At 49.3% G+C, this 21,420-nt stretch overlaps 1 long non-coding RNA gene across 1 annotated transcript in view; it reads right to left on the minus strand.

Moving 5' to 3' along the window:
- Positions 1 to 3,318: 3,318 nt before the first annotated feature.
- LOC134943805 (uncharacterized) overlaps positions 3,319 to 21,420 on the minus strand; it is a 52,707-nt gene continuing 34,605 nt past the window's right edge. The window contains exon 2 of the long non-coding RNA XR_010181767.1: positions 3,319 to 3,456. This is a non-coding gene — a long non-coding RNA (uncharacterized LOC134943805). The remainder of the gene's footprint in view (positions 3,457 to 21,420) is intronic.

The following is a 21,420-nucleotide window of genomic DNA, read 5'->3' on the forward strand; positions in this document are numbered from 1 at the left end:
TTCACACCCCACATAATACCCCTTTTTGTGGTACTTGCAGTATCAGGGATATGCAAAGCCTCCTTCATTGCCGTGATCATATAACGTGTGGCCCTACTGGAAAATACGTTTGTTTCTTCACCGTCGACACTGGATTCAGTGTCAGTGTCTGGGTCTGTGTCGACCGACTGAGGTAAAGGGCGTTTTACAGCCCCTGACGGTGTCTGAGACGCCTGGACAGGTACTAACTGGTTTGCCGGCTGTCTCATGTCGTCAACCGACTTTTGTAGCGTGCTGACACTATCCCGTAATTCCATAAACAAAGCCATCCATTCTGGTGTCGACTCCCTAGGGGGTGACATCACCATTACAGGCAATTGCTCCGCCTCCACGCCAACATCGTCCTCATACATGTCGACACACACGTACCGACACACAGCAGACACACAGGGAATGCTCTGATAGAAGACAGGACCCCACTAGCCCTTTGGGGAGACAGAGGGAGAGTTTGCCAGCACACACCCAAGCGCTATAAATATATATAGGGACAACCTTAATAAGTGTGTTCCCTTTATAGCAGCTCAAATATTATAAATATCGCCAATAAGTGCCCCCCCTCTCTGTTTTTACCCTGTTTCTGTAGTGCAGTGCAGGGGAGAGTCCTGGGAGCCTTCCTCGCAGCGGAGCTGGGCAGGAAAATGGCGCTGTGTGCTGAGGAGAATAGGCCCTGCCCCCTTTTCGGCGGGCTTCTTCTCCCGGTTTTTTTGGAACCTGGCAGGGGTTAAATACATCCATATAGCCCCAGGGGCTATATGTGATATATTTTAGCCAGAATAGGTATATTACATTGCTGCCCAGGGCGCCCCCCCCAGCGCCCTGCACCCTCAGTGACCGCTGGTGTGAAGTGTGCGGAGAGCAATGGCGCACAGCTGCAGTGCTGTGCGCTACCTCATGAAGACTGAGACGTCTTCTGCCGCCGGTTTCTGGACCTCTTCTCTATTCGGCATCTGCAAGGGGGTCGGCGGCGCGGCTCCGGTGACCCATCCAGGCTGTACCTGTGATCGTCCCTCTGGAGCTAGTGTCCAGTAGCCTAAGAAGCAAATCCATCCTGCACGCAGGTGAGTTCACTTCTTCTCCCCTAAGTCCCTCGTTGCAGTGAGCCTGTTGCCAGCAGGACTCACTGAAAATAAAAAACCTAACAAACTTTTTCTAAGCAGCTCTTTAGGAGAGCCACCTAGATTGCACCCTGCTCGGACGGGCACAAAAACCTAACTGAGGCTTGGAGGAGGGTCATAGGGGGAGGAGCCAGTACACACCACCTAGTGGTCAAACTTTTAAATTTTGTGCCCTGTCTCCTGCGGAGCCGCTATTCCCCATGGTCCTGACGGAGTCCCAGCATCCACTAGGACGTCAGAGAAATGAAAGAGATAAAAATAAAATAAGAGATAGAGCAAGAGGGGATAGACAAAGCAGGACTCAAATAATAAATTGAAGGGGGTGGAGATGGAATAAAAAAAAAAAAAGAAGAGAAAAGCAAACCACACAGTATTCAAAGGATGCAGTAAAAAAGCACTGTACTTCCCTGTCCAATGATCTCAGAAGCCACAGACCTCCCAGTTCCAGGAACGGGTGGTCTTCTGTTTGCCGGCGGTCGGGCTCCCGGCGCTCAGTATACCGGCGCCGGGAGCCCGACAGCCGGCATACCGACACTTATTTTCCCTCGTGGGGGTCCACGACCCCCATAGAGGGAGAATAAAATAGTGTGGCGCGCGTAGCGCGCCACCGTGCCCGTAGCGTGGCGAGCGCAGCGAGCCCGCAAGGGGCTCATTTGCGCTCGCCAAGCTGTCGGTAAGCCGGCGGTCGGGCTCCCGGCGCCGGGATGCTGGTCGCCGGGAGCCCGACCGCTGGCCAGCCGTAGTGAACCCCCAGGAACAGCTATATGAAACGTCTAAAAGAGATTTACCTGTCTCATCCCTCATTGTCGCTAGTCACATTGGAGCAGATGTATTAAGCCTGGAGAAGTGATAAAGAAGTGATAAAGCAGTGATAAGTGCAAGGTGATAACGCACCAGCCAGAAAGCTCCTGTCCTTTTTCAAATCCATAATGATTGGCTGGTGAGTTATCACCTTGCACTTATCAGTGGTTTATCACTTCTTTATCCCTTCTCCAGGTTAATACATCTGCCCCACAAGTTTTATATGCTGCCTTGGCCTGTAGAATAGTCGCTGCTGGGATTGTTGGTTTATCTCTTTCATAGAGACTTGCAGAACATGTTGAAGTCAAAGCACAGTGCGCAGCACAGGGGGCAAACAGTATTAATCTGAAGCCATTGAACCAAGCATGGTACATGGAAAACATGGAGGCAGGGTGGCACTGCTACTTTCTCTCCAATCTCAAGTTGTGAGAAACAGATGGTACACAGGTCTCTCTGGATTATTGTAGTTCAACAGTGCAACAGTACAGTAGTCCAACAGAGGATGGTTCTTCTGACGGTGCCCTTTCTGGTTGTACCCTTCCTAAGGTTGGTCTACTAGAGATTGGTCTTCATGAGGTTGCCCTTGTTGATGGCCTGAGACGTCCTGATCTCAGCCACGTCCCATTGATGTTCTGGACTGGACCCTATGCAATCAGCTGAGCTAATTCCATCTAACTCATTGCAAAAGTAAAAAAATATCACACACTCAGCACAGACTTGATTTTGTGTTCTGGTCGGGTCACTGATCAATTGCCGAAAGTATTCACTAGGTACAGAGTACAGACTAGTTTGCTCTTCCAAATGCTTTTCTCATGTCAGCAACAGCTTCCACTGAGTAAATGCCAGTGATATTGCCATATGATGGGGTTTCATATCATGGAGAATTCAAATGTGGAACACGGGCGGCAGTTGGTGATGGCTGTGCATCAGCTCTCTGCCCTGTGCCCCACACCATCATCTCCTCACTGATATTACACAGTGACACATGTAGGAAATTACATGTTAGTGCTGAGGAGTGATTACAAAAAGTGGTTTCGGGCATTTACTGCAACCATCTCAGTTCTGCTGCTGGACCCAGTGAGCTCAACTGTCATTGCTGCTTCCGTCAATTGGTGATCTCTGTGGTGACAGCTGCCATACATTGTACCATTATATATGGAATACAAATATTTAATCTGTTACAAAACCGCATACCCCTTCCCATTCGCTGTAGGCAGAGCTACATTCATTTATGTATTTCATGCCACCAAGAGTTCATGTTACACAATACAAATCAAAACCAGACTTATCTAATTTACTGGTATTGTTGCAACACTTACAGTTTATTTTCGAAGCTGGTTACATTATAAAGTCCAGACTGGTGTCTTGTAAATGATACTTTACTAGCTGCTGCTGTTCTATATAAAAACAAATAATTACAACATGTGCGGACTGGTCTTCCTGATGAGATCTGTGCAGCTGCATCTGGTTGTCATAAAAGGCTCCATCCTGTGACTGGTACCTGTAATAAATGAGAGATGACCATTTCATTTACCAGTATTTTGTGTGTAAATGGTATAACTGTTTAAATGTAAATTATACGTTCATTGTGGGTATGCGGCATACTATAGGGTAAAAGCATTGATGTCACGAACCTCGGGCAGCGGCGACCGCGCTTGTCCCTGCGGGTGGCCTGGTCTGCCCGGCGCCTCTCTTCCCCTGTCAGTCTCCGGCTTCAGCGGCGGGTCGGCGCTGCTCTCCGGCGGCTTCCCGGAAGCAAGGGCGCCGCCATCACAAGCAAGGGCAAGGAGGCGGAGCAGGTCTGACGTCACCTGCCTGCTCCGCCAATCAGGCTAGGGCGGGGAATTTAAAATCAGATACCAGGCAGAGATCCGATGCCTGAGTATCTTCGTTTCTCCTGTGGAAGCTATGATCCAGAGCTCCCTCGTCCCTGCAAGCATCCTGTGCTTCCAAGCATCCTGTCCCTGCAAGCATCCTGTGCTTCCAAGCATCCTGTCCCTGCAAGCATCCTGTGCTTCCAAGCATCCTGTGCCTACAAGCAACCTGTGCTTCCAAGCATCCTGTGCCTACAAGCAACCTGTGCTTCCAAGCATCCTGTGCCTACAAGCACCTCCGTGCCTCCAGTTACCTCCGTGCCTCCAAGCACCTCGTGCCTCCAAGCACCTCCGTGCCTCCAAGCACCTCCGTGCCTCCAAGCACCTCGTGCCTCCAAGCACCTCGTGCCTCCAAGCACCTCCGCGCCTCAAGCACCTCCGTGCCTCCAGTTACCTCCGTGCCTCCAGTTACCTCCGTGCCTCCAGTTACCTCCGTGCCTCCAAGCACCTCCGTGCCTCCAAGCACCTCGTGCCTCCAAGCACCCCGTGCCTCCAAGCACCTCCGCGCCTCAAAGCACCTCCGTGCCTCCAGTTACCTCCGTGTCTCCAAGCACCTCGTGCCTCCAAGCACCTCGTCCCTCCAAACACCTCGGTGTCTCCAAACACCTCCGTGCCTCCAAGCACCTCCGTGCCTCCAAACACCTCCGTGCCTCCAAGGGTCTCCCAGCACTCCCTGTACTCCCAGTACCTCAGTGCCTTCAATACCACAGTGTCTCCAATATCTCAGTACCCCAGCCTTCATTATTTCTACAAGTCTTGTCTTACAGGAGACCTACAAGAATTCCTCTGGGCCTCCCGCCTGCCGTCTTAGTTCTGCATGAGGAAGACCTACATCCGGCCATCTCTACTACGACCCAGTGGCGGTTCCTCTTCCCGGTCATCGGAAGAAGCCCCGAGTCCACAACACTCCCAAACCAGGTCAGTGATAGTATACTCAGGCCTCATGGACTCGGGGGATCGGAACACGGACTCTAGTGCCATCCAGAACCTGGCTTCTCGAGTGCAAAGTCAGGAAGCAGCACAAGGTCAGGTGATGCAGTACCTCCAGCAGTTGTCCGGGCGTCTGGATCAGATTCAGGCGTCTCTGGCCTCAGTAATTCCGGCTCCTGTTCCAGCAGTCGCACCAGTTGCCGTTGCCAGCAATGTTCAACCATCGGCCGGTGTCACTCCACGCCTTCAGTTGCCTACTCCGTCCCGCTATAATGGGAATCCCAAAAATTGTCGTGGTTTCTTGAACCAGTGCGAGGTACATTTCGAGCTACTTGCACACAACTTTCCTACAGACCGGTCCAAGGTAGCATATATTATTTCTCTGTTGGAAGGTTCTGCTTTGGATTGGGTGTCTCCATTATGGGAACGATCTGATCCCATGGTTTCCAACTACACCAACTTCATCTCGTCCTTTCGAAGGATTTTCGACGAGCCCGGCAGAATGACCACTGCTTCTTCCGATTTGCTCCGTGTTCGGCAGGGCGCCCGTTCCGTGGGCCAGTACGTGGTTCATTTCCAGACCATTGCTTCCGAACTACGCTGGAATAATGATGCCCTGAGAGCTGCCTTCTGGAACGGTCTTTCCGACCGGCTGAAAGACGAGCTGGTTACTAGAGATCTGCCGGATCCATTAGAAGATTTGATTTCCCTTTGCGTCAAGGTGGATCTTCGGATGCAGGAGCGTGGAAGAGAACGTAACCGTTCGGATCGTTCCAGGTTCCGGAATCCTACTCCTAGGCCGGTGGCCTCACCTAGCTCAGATGAGCCCATGCAAATTAACCGCTCCCGACTGTCTCCGGAAGAACGACAGCGTCGTCGTGAGGGTAAACTCTGCCTTTACTGTGGAGCCGCAGATCATTTTCTTAAATCTTGTAAAGTCCGTCCGGGAAACGGGCAGACCTAGCTTGTTCCGGAGGAGTCAAGCTGGGAGTTACGACAAAAGCTTCTCCAACTTCGGACTGCTTGCTTCCAGTAACTCTAGTCTCCAATTCAGTCTCCAGGTCTTGTGAAGCCCTATTGGATTCCGGAGCTGCAGGGAACTTCGTTTCTTCCTTCTGTGCCCAAAGTTTGGGTTTAAAGTTACGGCCTATCGAGCGGCCAGTTTCACTGACGGCTATCAACGGGACTAGAATTTCCAAAGGTCTCATAATGTGGCGCACGGGGCCAGTTAAGCTGCGGGTCGGGGCTCTACATCAGGAAGATTTGGAACTCTTGGTAATCCCAGAAATGCCCCATGATCTGGTTCTTGGAATGCCTTGGCTGAAAAGTCATAACCCCCACATCGATTGGAAGTCGTCACAAATTCTGTCCTGGAGTTCCTTTTGTCACACTAATTGTCTTACTCCTGTTTGTCCGCTCCGTGTTACCTCCAAAACGGATGAAGAGCACATTCCGGAGGCATATCAAGGGTACAAGGACGTATTTTCGGAACAAGCTGCTGACCTGTTACCACCTCACAGGCCTTGGGACTGCCCTATTGACCTTGTCCCAGGGAAGACGCCACCTCGTGGTCGCACATATCCTCTGTCTCTTCCCGAGACTCAAGCCATGTCGGAGTATATTAAGTCCAATATGCTCAAGGGATTCATTCGCCCCTCTTCCTCCCCTGCTGGTGCAGGCTTCTTTTTCGTGAAGAAAAAGGACGGGGGGTTGAGACCATGCATCGACTACCGCGGCCTAAACGACATTACTATTAAGAATAAATACCCCTTGCCACTAATCACAGAGTTATTTGATAGGGTTCGTGGTGCCCGCATTTTTTCAAAACTCGACTTGAGAGGAGCTTATAATCTTATACGCATCCGAGAGGGGGATGAATGGAAGACTGCCTTTAATACCCGAGATGGGCATTACGAATACTTGGTGATGCCGTTTGGTCTTAGTAATGCTCCCGCGGTTTTCCAGGGATTCGTCAACGAAATCTTTCGTGATATGCTGTATCAGAGCGTTGTGGTATATCTGGACGACATACTGATTTTTTCCAAGAATCTTGTCGAACACAGGACTCAAGTCAAAGAGGTGCTACACCGTTTACAAGAGAATCATCTCTACGCCAAGCTTTCCAAATGTACCTTTGAAGTAACATCTATTCCGTTCCTCGGTTATGTCATCTCGGGGACGGAGCTTCGCATGGATCCGGAAAAGTTGTCGGCCATTCGTGATTGGACTCAGCCTCTTTCCCTGAAAGCAATACAAAGGTTCCTGGGCTTTGCGAACTACTACAGGAAATTCATTAAAGGTTTCTCCACCATTGTTGCACCCATTACTGCCCTGACGAGAAAGGGTTCTAATCCTAGTTTGTGGCCTCCGGAAGCCATTGTAGCTTTTTCTCGCTTAAAGTTAGCTTTCACGACGGCTCCAGTTCTCCAACAACCAAATTTCGAGGAACCCTTCTTCTTAGAAGTTGATGCATCTTCAGTCGGGGTGGGGGCTGTCCTCTCCCAGCATTCCTCTGATAAGAAATTACATCCGTGTGGCTTCCACTCTCGTAAATTCTCTCCAGCCGAACGAAATTACTCTATTGGAGACCAGGAACTCTTGGCAATCAAATCTGCCTTGGAAGAATGGAGATATCTTCTAGAAGGGGCTAAACATGTGTTTACCATCTACACGGATCACAAGAATTTACTGTACATCAAATCCGCACAATGTTTGAATCCTCGCCAGGCGAGATGGGCACTTTTCTTTTCCCGATTCTCGTTCATTATCAAGTACCGTGCCGGGACTCTCAATATTAAAGCAGATGCGCTTTCCCGTTCACAGGTTCCCACAGACGAGGATGAACCTCCGGAGCGGGGTTTAATTCTGAATCCAGTTTCTGTCTCTGCTGCTTTAACTACTCCAGCTCCTCCTCCTGGAAGAATGTCCGTACCAGCTAGATTCCGCCCAGGAATACTACGGTGGGTCCATAACTCCAAGTTTTCCGGTCATCCCGGCGCTCAGAAGATGTACAAGTTTCTGCAAAGGTCTTACTGGTGGAACACCATGAGGAAGGATGTACAAGATTGCGTTAATTCATGTCCCCAATGTACACAACATAAATCTCCTCGTCTGCCTCCTGCAGGGTTACTTCGTCCTCTGCCTATCCCTGTGAGACCCTGGACTCACATTTCCATGGACTTCATCACTGACTTGCCCTGTTCCAAGGGTTGCAACACCGTTTGGGTTATCGTTGACCGTTTTTCGAAGATGGCACACTTTGTGCCCTTGACTGGTCTTCCGACAGCACCGAAACTGGCTCTATTGTTTATCCGAGAACATTTTCGTTTGCATGGGTTGCCACAAGAGATTGTTTCTGACCGTGGAGTACAGTTCACCGCCAGGTTTTGGAAAGCCCTTTGTTCAACTCTACACATTAAACTTAAGTTTTCGTCGGCTTATCATCCCCAAACAAATGGACAAACGGAACGAGTCAATCAAGATCTAGAGACTTTTCTTCGGTTGTATCTCTCTCCTTCACAGGACAACTGGGTGGAGTTGTTGCCTTGGGCGGAGTTTGCCCATAACCATTTGTTTCATTCTTCCACTGGGGAATCACCATTTTTCGTCAACTACGGGTTCCATCCCCGTGTTCCGGAATTTCCAAGCCTTCCGATAATAGAGGTTCCTGCTGTAGCGTCCACTCTACGACACTTTGGACAAATTTGGAGAAAGGTTCATGCTAATCTTAAGCAGGTTTCTGTTCGGTACAAGTTCTTTGCAGATAAGAAACGGCAAGCCGCACCTCAATATAAAGTTGGGGACAGGGTATGGCTGTCCACACGGAATCTCCGGTTGAAGGTGCCCACCATGAAATTCGCTCCAAGGTTCATCGGTCCTTACCCTGTGCTACAAGTCTTAAATCCTGTGGTCTGTAAACTGGGTTTGCCTGCCCATCTTCGCATACCTAACGCCTTCCATGTTTCTCTACTCCGTCCCCTCATACTGAATCGATTCCACTCAGCACTCCCAAGGCCAACGTCCGTAGTGGCAGAAGCTGGAGCGGAGTTTGAAATCAAAGCTATTCTGGACTCTCGTTATCTTCATAAAAAATTACAGTACTTGGTGGACTGGAAGGGTTATGGACCTGAGGAGAGAAGTTGGATTGGGGCTACTGAAGTAACGGCTCCTCGTCTGATTCGGATCTTCCACTCCAGACATCCGACTAAGCCCGGGAAGTGTCCAGGGGCCACTCCTGGAGGAGGGGGTACTGTCACGAACCTCGGGCAGCGGCGACCGCGCTTGTCCCTGCGGGTGGCCTGGTCTGCCCGGCGCCTCTCTTCCCCTGTCAGTCTCCGGCTTCAGCGGCGGGTCGGCGCTGCTCTCCGGCGGCTTCCCGGAAGCAAGGGCGCCGCCATCACAAGCAAGGGCAAGGAGGCGGAGCAGGTCTGACGTCACCTGCCTGCTCCGCCAATCAGGCTAGGGCGGGGAATTTAAAATCAGATACCAGGCAGAGATCCGATGCCTGAGTATCTTCGTTTCTCCTGTGGAAGCTATGATCCAGAGCTCCCTCGTCCCTGCAAGCATCCTGTGCTTCCAAGCATCCTGTCCCTGCAAGCATCCTGTGCTTCCAAGCATCCTGTCCCTGCAAGCATCCTGTGCTTCCAAGCATCCTGTGCCTACAAGCAACCTGTGCTTCCAAGCATCCTGTGCCTACAAGCAACCTGTGCTTCCAAGCATCCTGTGCCTACAAGCACCTCCGTGCCTCCAGTTACCTCCGTGCCTCCAAGCACCTCGTGCCTCCAAGCACCTCCGTGCCTCCAAGCACCTCCGTGCCTCCAAGCACCTCGTGCCTCCAAGCACCTCGTGCCTCCAAGCACCTCCGCGCCTCAAGCACCTCCGTGCCTCCAGTTACCTCCGTGCCTCCAGTTACCTCCGTGCCTCCAGTTACCTCCGTGCCTCCAAGCACCTCCGTGCCTCCAAGCACCTCGTGCCTCCAAGCACCCCGTGCCTCCAAGCACCTCCGCGCCTCAAAGCACCTCCGTGCCTCCAGTTACCTCCGTGTCTCCAAGCACCTCGTGCCTCCAAGCACCTCGTCCCTCCAAACACCTCGGTGTCTCCAAACACCTCCGTGCCTCCAAGCACCTCCGTGCCTCCAAACACCTCCGTGCCTCCAAGGGTCTCCCAGCACTCCCTGTACTCCCAGTACCTCAGTGCCTTCAATACCACAGTGTCTCCAATATCTCAGTACCCCAGCCTTCATTATTTCTACAAGTCTTGTCTTACAGGAGACCTACAAGAATTCCTCTGGGCCTCCCGCCTGCCGTCTTAGTTCTGCATGAGGAAGACCTACATCCGGCCATCTCTACTACGACCCAGTGGCGGTTCCTCTTCCCGGTCATCGGAAGAAGCCCCGAGTCCACAACACTCCCAAACCAGGTCAGTGATAATTGACTGCCTCTACAATAGCTGTGGTGGTTAGCTCTGTAGCATTGGGAGGGCTTGGTCATAACATCCTGCCTATCCAAGTCTTGTTGTGCCACCACGCCATGAGCTTACTCACTATTTTAGAAGTCTTCCCGACACTCCAGGAGAGTAAGCAAATAGCAGCGTGTTAGCGTTACTTCTTATGTTCATCCCACAAAATATTTCTGCTTCTTTCAGCGCTGTTCATTAAATTGTCCTGTGTGCCACAGTTGTTTCTGGTTCTCTTCCTATAACATGAATGAATGCAGACCAGTGCGTGAATCCACAAGCCTCTACTGGTACCTGCAAGACTGTAAGCCTGTCCCTTAGACCAGAGCAGTGACGGTTTTTACCTATGGGCTGCAGGACTGCAGCCCCCCAGGTAAAATCCGCCACCCAGCTAAGTGTCAGTGAAGCCAGATGCAGTCCGTGAGACTGCACTGGCTTCACTGTGACTGGCAGTGACTTCTTATTGGAAGTCCTACCTGCCAGTCAGAGACACTGCAGGCTGTCCCATTGGGTGGTGTTCCCTCCCTCCCTCTGGGACTGCCAGACTGGGCTGCGAATAGCAGAGCTGGCTTCCTGTAGGAAGCCACTCTCTGTGTTCCGGGCAGCCCTAGGTGGCTTCTATGGCCTGCACCTGATGCAGTCCACAAAAGCCGGGAATTTGCGCATGCGCCGGTCCTGGCATCTGAGACTGACATTGTACACTACAGTGCCAGGACCCATCGGTGGGTACAACGGAGCAGGGACCTGCGGTAGGGACAAGGGAGCCGGCAGCATGGCCAGCGGCAGCCCCCCTCCTCCACAAAGGTAGGAGTCGCCGCTAGGGCCACAGTTACAGTGCAGGTTTCTAAGTAGAGAAGTGTTGTTCAGTCCTCAAGAAATCCGAATTCACCCGCATTTTATGGATCTGAACTGAGCCAAAACACAGTTAGGATCTCCAAAGGAGATCCCATCCTAACCAAGTCCTGGTTCAGATCTTTTAAATCTGAATTACAAAAATTACATGATTTTAGCTGTTTTTATCAATTTCAATTGATGATTATCGATTTTTTTAAACTGATTTTTAACCGAACCAAAAACCAAATCCAAACCAAAACACTTGAGGGTGGTTTTGACAAAACCAAACACGATGATGAATTAGAGCCAAAACCAAAACATGGGCCGGCACATCTCTAGTTTTAAGGATACCCATGCTTGAGTCTAGATTGTTACATCTAATTGACAGAGGTACTAAATAAGTCACCTGTTCTCAAGCATGGATATCCTTAATACATGTAATGACTGAATTTGGGAAAACTTTGACCAAAAGTGATACAAATGAAGATTTTTGTATGAAACCAGCAGAGCCGTAACTAGACTTTTTGGCGCTCTGTGGCAGAGAGATAATTGGTGTGCCCCCCCCCCCCCCCATTTTTTTCAATAGGGACATAAGGTGCATGCCTCGTGGGGGAGGGGCATGACAAGATTGATCCCAGAGAAAGCCCATGCTATGATGCCCACACCACATTTTATATATATGTTATATAAATAATACACACACATTTACAGATCACTGCAAGAAAGTGGATTTGGAAACAAATTCTCTTTATACCACATTCATGCACTTGAGAGCTCGTTGTTATTTAGTTACAATACCCTTTATAAAATAGAATAATTCAATATACTGCCATACCAAGGATTCAAGCCTACAACTTGTTAAATTCTAAGCAAACACTCTACTCATTGAGCTATTTGATCCTGCATAAAAACTATGAACACTATATGAAACTACTGGTACTTTGTAAAAAAAATAATAATAATAATCAGCAGCATTGCAATTGAGCAGATCTATGTAGTGTGCAGCCACACATCCAATCTCTTGCAGCCACACACTACATAGATCTGCTCAGCCGCAATGCTGATCATTTTTTCACAAAGGACAAGGTGAGCTTCAAATAGTTAGAATTTTCTAACTTAGAATTATCTACCTTTCTAGCTAAGGGCATATACTGTAGCTAAATGTACAGATTGACTGCAATGCCACAGGCAATGGGTTTGAATCCCAGGTATGTCAGCTTCTTGAAATGTAATAAAGGACAGTGTGACTGAATAGCAAATAAATCTCAAACTGAGTTAATGAATGTTGTATAGGTATTAGCGAACGAAGGGGTCAGGGTAGGAGACAGGGGCAGTCAGGAGATACTGGGCTTCAAAAAGGGGGGAAGCTGCAAGTGAAAGTAATTAAAACAGATAATTGACAAGTGCCGCCAACAGCGCCCCCTACCCTGCAGCGCTATGTGCAGTGCCCCATCCGCACACACCAAGTTACGGCCATGGAAACCAGTGTAATTAAGGGGGGAAAAATCAAATATTGATGACATGAAATGAAGGCCTGTTGTCATACTAAAAACACATGAGTATTATTGTCATACAAGATGTGAGCAATAAACCATGTTTAGTGGTAGTTTTTTTATGTGTAAAACCTGTACTGTAGTGTACTCTGGTATCTGTACAATGCAGATGATTACACAAACTAGGTGCACACAAATGCCATGACAGTCATCAATGTGGGTTTCAACGTATGTATGCATTCCCCTCGGGAAGCAGTTAGCTTCCCGACAGACGGGATCCTGGCGGTCGATATACCGACGCCGGTATTCCGAGGAAGGACGCAATGCCGGCATCAAGATAATGACGCCGCACGAGTTGCCCACGTCACATTAGTGACAGCCGGCATCCCGATCGTCCGAACAGCGGGACGCGCTGTCGTCCTGCCACACGGGAGGTTAGGATTAGGCTGCTGGACCGGGAAGGTTAGGGTTAGGGACCAGGGAGGGACGGTTAGGCACATAGAAGGGGAGGTTAGGGTTAGGCGTCAAGCGGGGAGGGTTAGGTTTAGGCAGCGGGGAAGGGAGGGTTAGGGTTAGGCACCACCGGGAATGGTTAGGGTTGTGCACCCACAAGGGAGGGTTAGGGTAGGGAGCAGAGGAGGGTTAGGGGACTTAGTGTGGGGTTGTCGGTATTCTAACAGCCGGCATCCTGCCCTTCGGCAAATCATAATGACCCACTCCACATGACACAGTACTGTATATACAAACGGCTCATGCTGTGACAACATGCATACAGAAGGTAGATTTCTATGTTCATGATCGGTGATCCATCAAGGAATTTCAGCACCTTTTACCTTATCCAGGGGGATGAGCCCCTTCTCTTTGCCCTGGCAATAGAGCCTTTTGGCGTGCAAACTTCGTACCCATCCCTCCATTGAAGGGCTTTGACTAGGTGGTAGAGGGGACAGGGTCACTCTATGGGGGTCATTCCGAGTTGATCGCTCGCTAGCAGTTTTTAGCAGCCGTGCAAATGCATAGTCGCCGCCCATGGGGGAGTGTATTTTTGCTTTGCAGAAGTGCGAACGCCTGTGCAGCAGAGCGCCTGCAAAAACATTTTGTGCAAAACAAGACCAGCCCTGGACTTACTCTTCGTGTGCGATGATTCTAACGTTGGAGGCATGGCTTTTGATGTCACACACCCGCCCAGCGTTCGCCCAGCCACGCCTGCATTTTCCCCGGCACGCCTGCGTTTTTCCAAACACTCCCTGAAAACAGTCAGTTGCCACCCAGAAACGCCCCCTTCCTGTCAATCTTCTTGCGTTGTGCCGTGCGACTTAAAGCTTTGCTAGAACCCGTGCAAAACCATAAAGGTCTTTGTACCCGTACGTCGCGCGTGCGCATTGCGGTGCATACGCATGTGCAGAAATGCCGATTTTAGCCTGATCGCTGCGCTGCGAACAACGGCAGCTAGCGATCAACTCGGAATGACCCCCTATATGCTGATGACCTCCTCCTTTTTCTTGCTGACTCCCAATCCTCACTAATTTTTGTTTTACAAGTAATGAATCAATTTGCCCCTTTTTCCGGCCTCTCCATCAATTGGAGTAAGTCACATATCCTTCCTCTGCGAGGGGATTGACCCTCGGCCCCTTCTCCCTCTATACCTCCACAGTGGGTTACTACCTTTAATTACTTTTGGTTTTCAATAACCCATCTGACTATATTACTTTGAACATTTCCCCGCAACTGGAGTATCTAAAGTCTAGATTACATACCTGGCGCAGGCTTCTGCTAAATCTAACTATTAAGGTGAATCTTATTAAAATGGTTCTACAACCTTAGCTGCTATACAGAATGTCTTTCACAATTCTCCAAGTTTCCTTCCCCTACATATATTCTGTCAAATTGACAGCTATGTGTCCTCTCTGATCTGGATGGAACGTCGCCCACGCATTATATTGCAAACCCTTACAAGGCCCCGCACTTCCAGTGGGTTAGCCCTACCTATTTTTACATTATACTATTTTGCGGCACAGTTTGCACATCTCCAGGAGTGAGTGCAGGTTGGGGAGTCAGGATTTATCTTAATTATTGGTTGTGCAGTCTGGTCTGGGCCACTCTCCCCTACAGGTCCTTCTGGCGTGTCATGTTGCCAATTTGGATTTACCCCTTATTTCCCAAGCCAAGCGGATCTGGCGCCTGCTCAATAGATTGCTGGATTATTCAGTTGTAAACCTGGATCCTAATACTCCTCTGTGGGGGATGGCCAAATTGAGGAAATTGTGGAACCTGCAGTTGGAATTTGGTCTGGGGACGCTGGGGAATAGTGTCCATAGGGCAACTATATGAAGATGGCGCTTTAAAACCCTTTTCTAGTCTAAGTTCAGAAAGTACCTTATTTAAAAATGCCTGATTCCCCCATACAGATCGTCAGGGATTTTTGGCCATTGCCCGAATATATCTCTGATGTATGGGGGCCATAAGTCGCACGCAAAGCGGATTTAGTTGCTGGCAGCCGCAGAAGCCTGATTTACCACCTTATGCTAATGATTTTACGCAAGCCGCCACAACCACCACCACTGGCTTTTGCAACGGCCCCATGCATGGTGCAGAAGTCAGTGAGAAGCAGGCTTTCCTTCCTGGAACACACGAGAATTGGAGCTCATTGATACATGCCCATGACACTACCACATGAGAGAGATGTTCCGTGTGATCACATTCTTGTCAACCAGTGGCTGTCCCCGAAAACCCTAATTCCAAAGAATGATAAATCCGGCCAAATTCTGTGCAACTCAGAATAGGACGGACATAGGCGAAAAAATGCACAAAGTCACATCTGTATGTAAAACACAGTTTCATCTTAACAGAGATTTGTCTTCTACAGCCCCTAACTGCTCATGTATACATACATACATACATACATACATACATATATACATACATACATACATATATACATACATATATATATATTTTTGGGCAGTATGGTTGGCATAATGATTAGTCTTACTGCCTTACAGCCCTGAGTTCCTTGGATTTGATTCCCACCACAGCGCTAAATGTGTGGAGTTTGTATGTTCTCTAGTGTCTGTGTGAGTTCCCCTGAGAACTGTAGTTTCCTCCCATACTCCAAATATATACTTGAAGGCTAATTGGTTCCTGACAAAAATGAACTCTAGTGTGTATATGTGTGCCAATGTGGTAGGGACTATAGATTGCAAGCTCCATTGGGGCAGGGACTGATGTAAAGTGCTGTGGAATATGTATAGACTGTATAAATAACTGTACATAAATAATACCGAACTAAAATTTGTGTTATATGATTAGCTTATTATATTTTTATATTTCATTTTTTTCCAACAGGCATTGATTTATTTTAATGTCTACTAGTGGGTTTACTTGCTCATTTAAATACTGTCATTCATTGATACAAGAGATAAATTACAGTATAATGAACAGTAGTGTGGCTGGAAGGGACACGGGTCACAATGTACACAGTAAATACCTCGTTGCACTTTTACACAGCAATGATAACAGCCACAATAAATAGTTGTTTTATTGTCTTCACATGAAGTGATATCATTTTACACTAAGATAGTAAAATCGATAAACTGCTATTGGGATAGCTGAAAGGATCTATAGACTATTTATCTCCTATCCTCCCAATCAGAACAATCAACCTGGTATACATTGCCTTCAGGCAGAAAACGTGCAATGTATAGACCCAATGACACGGTAGTCTCACACAATTTTCATACCCACCCCCAATACATGTTACTGAGTACAGCTCCGTCCTACGTGCTATAAAGATCCTCACACACATGTACCACAGACAAGTGCAGTAGACAGAACGTAGTGTGTTATTGACGGAATGTCAGCTCTCCATGGGCCTAATTCAGACTGGATTGCGGCAGCAATTGCAGTCTGAAGCCCTATGGGGAGTGCGTGCCCACCCCAGGAGGCCCAGTGAGATGCTAAAGGGAGGTCGCGGGGCGGGCGGGGGCGTGCCAACGGCATTAGAACACCATTGGTGGGCTGCGGTCTAGACAACGCAGGCGTGTCCGGACAGTTGCGGGGGCGGTCGCGGCGGCTGCGTGTCGTCTCACGCAGCCGATGCGACCTGGGATGTGGCGGACAGCCGCCTGCCAGCGCAGCTAGGCTGCACAAACAAGGAGCTACTCGGCGGGTGCAAAAGCATCGTTGCCATGCAATGCTTTCTCACCCGTGGGGGGGGGCAGGGCCTGACATGCGGGGCGGACTAGCCCTGTGCTGGGCGTCCCCCCGCATGTCAGAGAAAATGATCGTAGATGTGCTAAATTTAGCACATCTACGATCAGATCTAAATCACCCCCCATATTTGCACAGATCCTTAATGGTGGTAATGGAGCAATGGGTGATTTTTTTTTAAAACATAAAGTAGATGTTAAAGGTACCATAGTAGTGTTCTAGTTTTTTCCCATAACAGTGCCCTAATTTATAGTGGTGCATTAGTTAATGTTATGCCTTATAGTAGTGCCCTGGTTGATGTTTTGTCCCATAGTAGTGCCCTATTTGATTTTATGCCCTAGTTAATGCCATGCCCCATAGTAGTACCTTACTTATTATTTTGCCCTATAGTGCCCTAATGGTATGCCCCATAACAGTGCAGTAGATGGTGTTATGCCCCATAGTAGTGCCCTAGTTAATTTTTTTGTTTTATGTGTCACCTTATTTATGAGGGCGACACTTCATCCCTATTGGAAGCTCTTGAATCTTACATGACAGTCTCACATCTGCAGGACATCAGGGCTGAGAAAATAGCAGTTTGCAGTGAGTGTAAAGGCAGGGGAGGAGGGTGGGGGGTCCAGTGAGCTCCGACCTTCTTAATGCAGGACATTCCACCTTGTGTGGAGATCTTAATCCACGCACCCCCCGAGGGGGAATAAATTAGTTACTGTGCCCAAAGCGTGGCGAGCGCAGTGTGCCCACGAGGAAACATGCTGCTCTCGCCTTCAGGATCCCACCTGTCTCATGACCGCCGGGCACCCATACTGTTTCAAAATGTATAACGCAGAGATTTTTTTGAGGAAATCAGTGAACACAATAGGTGCTTTGACTCTGGGAGAATATCCCTAAATTTGCAGACATCATACTTAGTGAAAGCATGTAAGGAAACATGAAATACGCTGCCATTCATAGTATTCCTCATTACTTTATCTCCCGCTGGCCTCCTGCCAGCCTGTGCTCTGCTATATCAGCTTCATATGAATTTGCATTCAGTGAAGATCTCTATAACTACCTGAAAATGTTCCAACAGAATGTTCCTGTCATTGTTAGATTAACTCTATGCTGTAGCATCCTTCCCGATGCCACCTTATTCTACAAACCTTCCCGATGCCACCTTATTCTACAACCCTTCCCGATCCCACCTTATTCTACAACCCTTCCCGATGCCAGCTTATTCTACAACCCTTCCCGATCCCACCTTATTCTACAACCCTTCCCGATGCCAACTTATTCTACAAACCTTCCCGATGCCAGCTTATTCTACAACTCTTCCCAGTGCCAGCTTATTCTACAACCCTTCCCGATGCCAGCTTATTCTACAACTCTTCCCAGTGCCAGCTTATTCTACAACCCTTCCCGATGCCAGCTTATTATACAACCCTTCCCGATCCCACCTTATTCTACAACCCTTCCCGATGCCAGCTTATTCTACAACCCTTCCCAATGCCAGCTTATTCTACAACCCTTCCCGATCCCACCTTATTCTACAACCCTTCCCGATGCCAGCTTATTCTACAACCCTTCCCGATGCCAGCTTATTCTACAACCCTTCCCGATGCCAGCTTATTCTACAACTCTTCCCAGTGCCAGCTTATTCTACAACCCTTCCCGATCCCACCTTATTCTACAACCCTTCCCGATGCCAGCTTATTCTACAACCCTTCCCGGTGCCAGCTTATTCTACAACCCTTCCCAATGCCAGCTTATTCTACAACCCTTCCCGATGCCAGCTTATTCTACAACCCTTCCCGATGCTAGCTTATTCTACAACCCTTAATACTAAAGTAATTAATTAAAAGGACTTCAGAGGTGAGAAACAACTGCAGCACAGAATCAGCTTTATGTCTCACTAAGTAGAATGCGGTAAGAATACAGTTTTCGGGTTTTTTACCTAATTTCCAAATGTACTAAAGACCCGACACCGGGGCTCCGTTGCGGAGGGTAATGCCAGCTATAACTGGAGCTACCCTATAGAAGCCTGTGGGCTTCTTACCGCATTGCGCTGTGTGAGGGATCAGATCGAATCCCTCCCAGTATGCCCTGTGGCCGTCGCGTCCTTCTGCGCACGTGCATACGGACTTTGGGTTGCAAGAGGAGAGGCTCACACCCCCCTTCCCATACACTTAAGTGTGGCTCAAGTCAGTTCAATGTGTCGTGGGGTGCCAATCAATGCGGGGACAAACATAACACATTCATTCAGTTTGATACAGTTAGGAAAGCAGACACCTTCATGTTGCATGATGGTCTCTGTAGTCCTAGAGGGAGGTTCAGTGCACTGTAGTGATAAGCTCCTAAACCTATGCCAAACTACAATTCCCAGCTGCACGTGGATACCCCTCCTCGCAGGGACTGACTGGGGCTCTAAAACAGCCCTGATACTTCACTCTCGGCGTGTAGACATGACAAGGGGGCATGGTTATGTCTCACGTGGGCGTGCCACGAGTAATGGGGGCCAGGGCTGTAAACCGGGCAGCTGAGCAGAGCGCCGGGAGGCGGAGCTACTCAGCAAGCCCCTGTCTCTCTCTGACCAGCTTTTAGGCTGGAGCGGTCCATCAGGCCATTGGCCCTTCTGGCATTTACCCTGTCGTCTCCTCCTCCTCGCCTGCTGCTGGTTGGAATTCTTGTATACACAGGGAAGTGCCACTGACTGCGCGGTAGCGCTGTGTCAGTGTTGTGTCTGTGAGGAGATTGGGAGAGAGCAGTGATGTCTGCATACAGAGGGGGCAATCCGGTTGGCATGGCGTGGCATAGATGGGCAGTGCATAGTGTATGACGACACAATCACTTTAGAGAGGGATTTTGACCTCAAGGGGTCCTAAGCAAGATACTGATTTAGGGCCCCTCTCCTTCAAACACTGGAAATCCTCACATTTTTCTCTGTCCGCGCCCCGACTCCTCTATCTGTGGTCTGACTTTATACATGTGTGTCATGATGGGTCACATGCACAATTGTCAGCGTCCGGGGTCTTACCGGCACGCTGGGGCCTCGGGGCTGGCTTCACAGGAGGCTGGGCAGTGGCAGAGGTGGGCTGTTGCGCCGGGTCCAAGGGCAGCGGTAGTGGCGGCGGGGGGTCCGCTCGTGGCGGCGGAACGCCACTGCAGCGGGTCTCTCTTGCTGAGCTGTTGCTAGGAGACCAGGGGCAGTGTGCTGTATGGTTATGTAAAAAGGTCTGCATTATGTTGGAGACCAAGTTTGAGGTATAATTCTTGCCTCCTGTCCCAGCCAATGCCAGGAAACTTATTTCTATAAAAGGAGGCTGGTTTAGGACAGGGACGCCAGTGCTTCAAGTTACAACCCTGTTGTAGGTGCTTTAGCCCTGTGCTCCCAGGATTCTTGCCGTATTCTGGTTACTCCTAATCCTGCTTATCCGGTTATCAGTTGCTGCTGCAGCCCTGCCGTTCCTAAACCGCTGCTGCCTGTGGAAACGCTCCTGGAAAACCCGGTCCAGTAAGGCCCTTTGGGTACGGTCAGCGTCTTTCTAGCCACAGTCCGCAGATCTTTGTCTCCAGCCACGTTTCCACAGTCCGCAGCTCATTATCTCCAGTCTCGTCTTTCAAAACCACAGTCCACCGTTCCTTGTCTCCAGCCACGTCTCCAACTACCATTCACAGTTCCACAGTTCATTATTTACAAACCTCGTCTTTCAAGCCACAACCCGCAGTTCCTTGTCTACAACTGCATCTTTAAGTCATCGTTCACCAGCCACAGTTCTCTACCTCAGCCCTGTCCATAAGAACTACAATCCACTGACTCTTAGCCCCGCCTACGCTATTCATTGCCCTTTACCTATGAGAAGGAACTATATCCAACCCCCTCGTCTTGTTCACCCACAGACAACTACCTCCTTGGGCAAGTCTCAGTTGCCGGATCCCCAAACCTTGCCAGCCGTGACAGTAAGCACTGGCCCACTGGATTCGACGGGTGATCAGGCCTCAGGAGGTGATTCAACTGCAGATATCTGGTCTCGCTTGAGTAAGCAGGAGGCCACCCAATCTCAAATAGTGCAGTTCATGCAGAATATGTCCGAACGTCTCGATTCTCTCTGTGTTGCCATGACGGCCCCTCAGGTTTCTACATCTGCTTCCACATTAGCACCCCCGGTTCCGCTTCCTCCTGTATCAGTACCACTTCCACGGTTGCATTTACCTTCTCCCAGTAAGTTCAATGGGAATCCAAAACAATGCCGTGAGTTTCTTAACCAGTGCGAAATCCAGTTCGAACTACAGTTGGCCAACTTCCCATCAGCACGAACCAAGGTAGCTTACATAATTTCTTTGCTTACTGGGCAAACGTTGGAATGGGCATCACCTTTGTGGGAGAGGACGGATCCCATTCTGTCTAATTATTCAAAATTCGTGGCCACCTTTCGAAGAATCTTCGACGAACTGGGCAGGACTTTTGCCACCTCATTGGAAATCCTGCGCCTGCGTCAGGGCACGCGTGTGGTCAGTCAGTAAGTACGTTATCCAGTTTCGTACTCTCTCCTCAGAACTGAACTGGAATGAGGAGGCTCTCATCGCAGCTTTCCGGAGCGGTCTCCGAAAAAATCAAAGATGACCTTGCGACTCAGGACGTACCTGATAAGTTGGATAAGTTAATTTCCTTATGCAATAAATTAGACCTGAGGTACAGAG

Source organism: Pseudophryne corroboree, chromosome 7 (genome assembly GCF_028390025.1).
Source record: "Pseudophryne corroboree isolate aPseCor3 chromosome 7, aPseCor3.hap2, whole genome shotgun sequence".
Classification (NCBI taxonomy): domain Eukaryota; kingdom Metazoa; phylum Chordata; class Amphibia; order Anura; family Myobatrachidae; genus Pseudophryne; species Pseudophryne corroboree.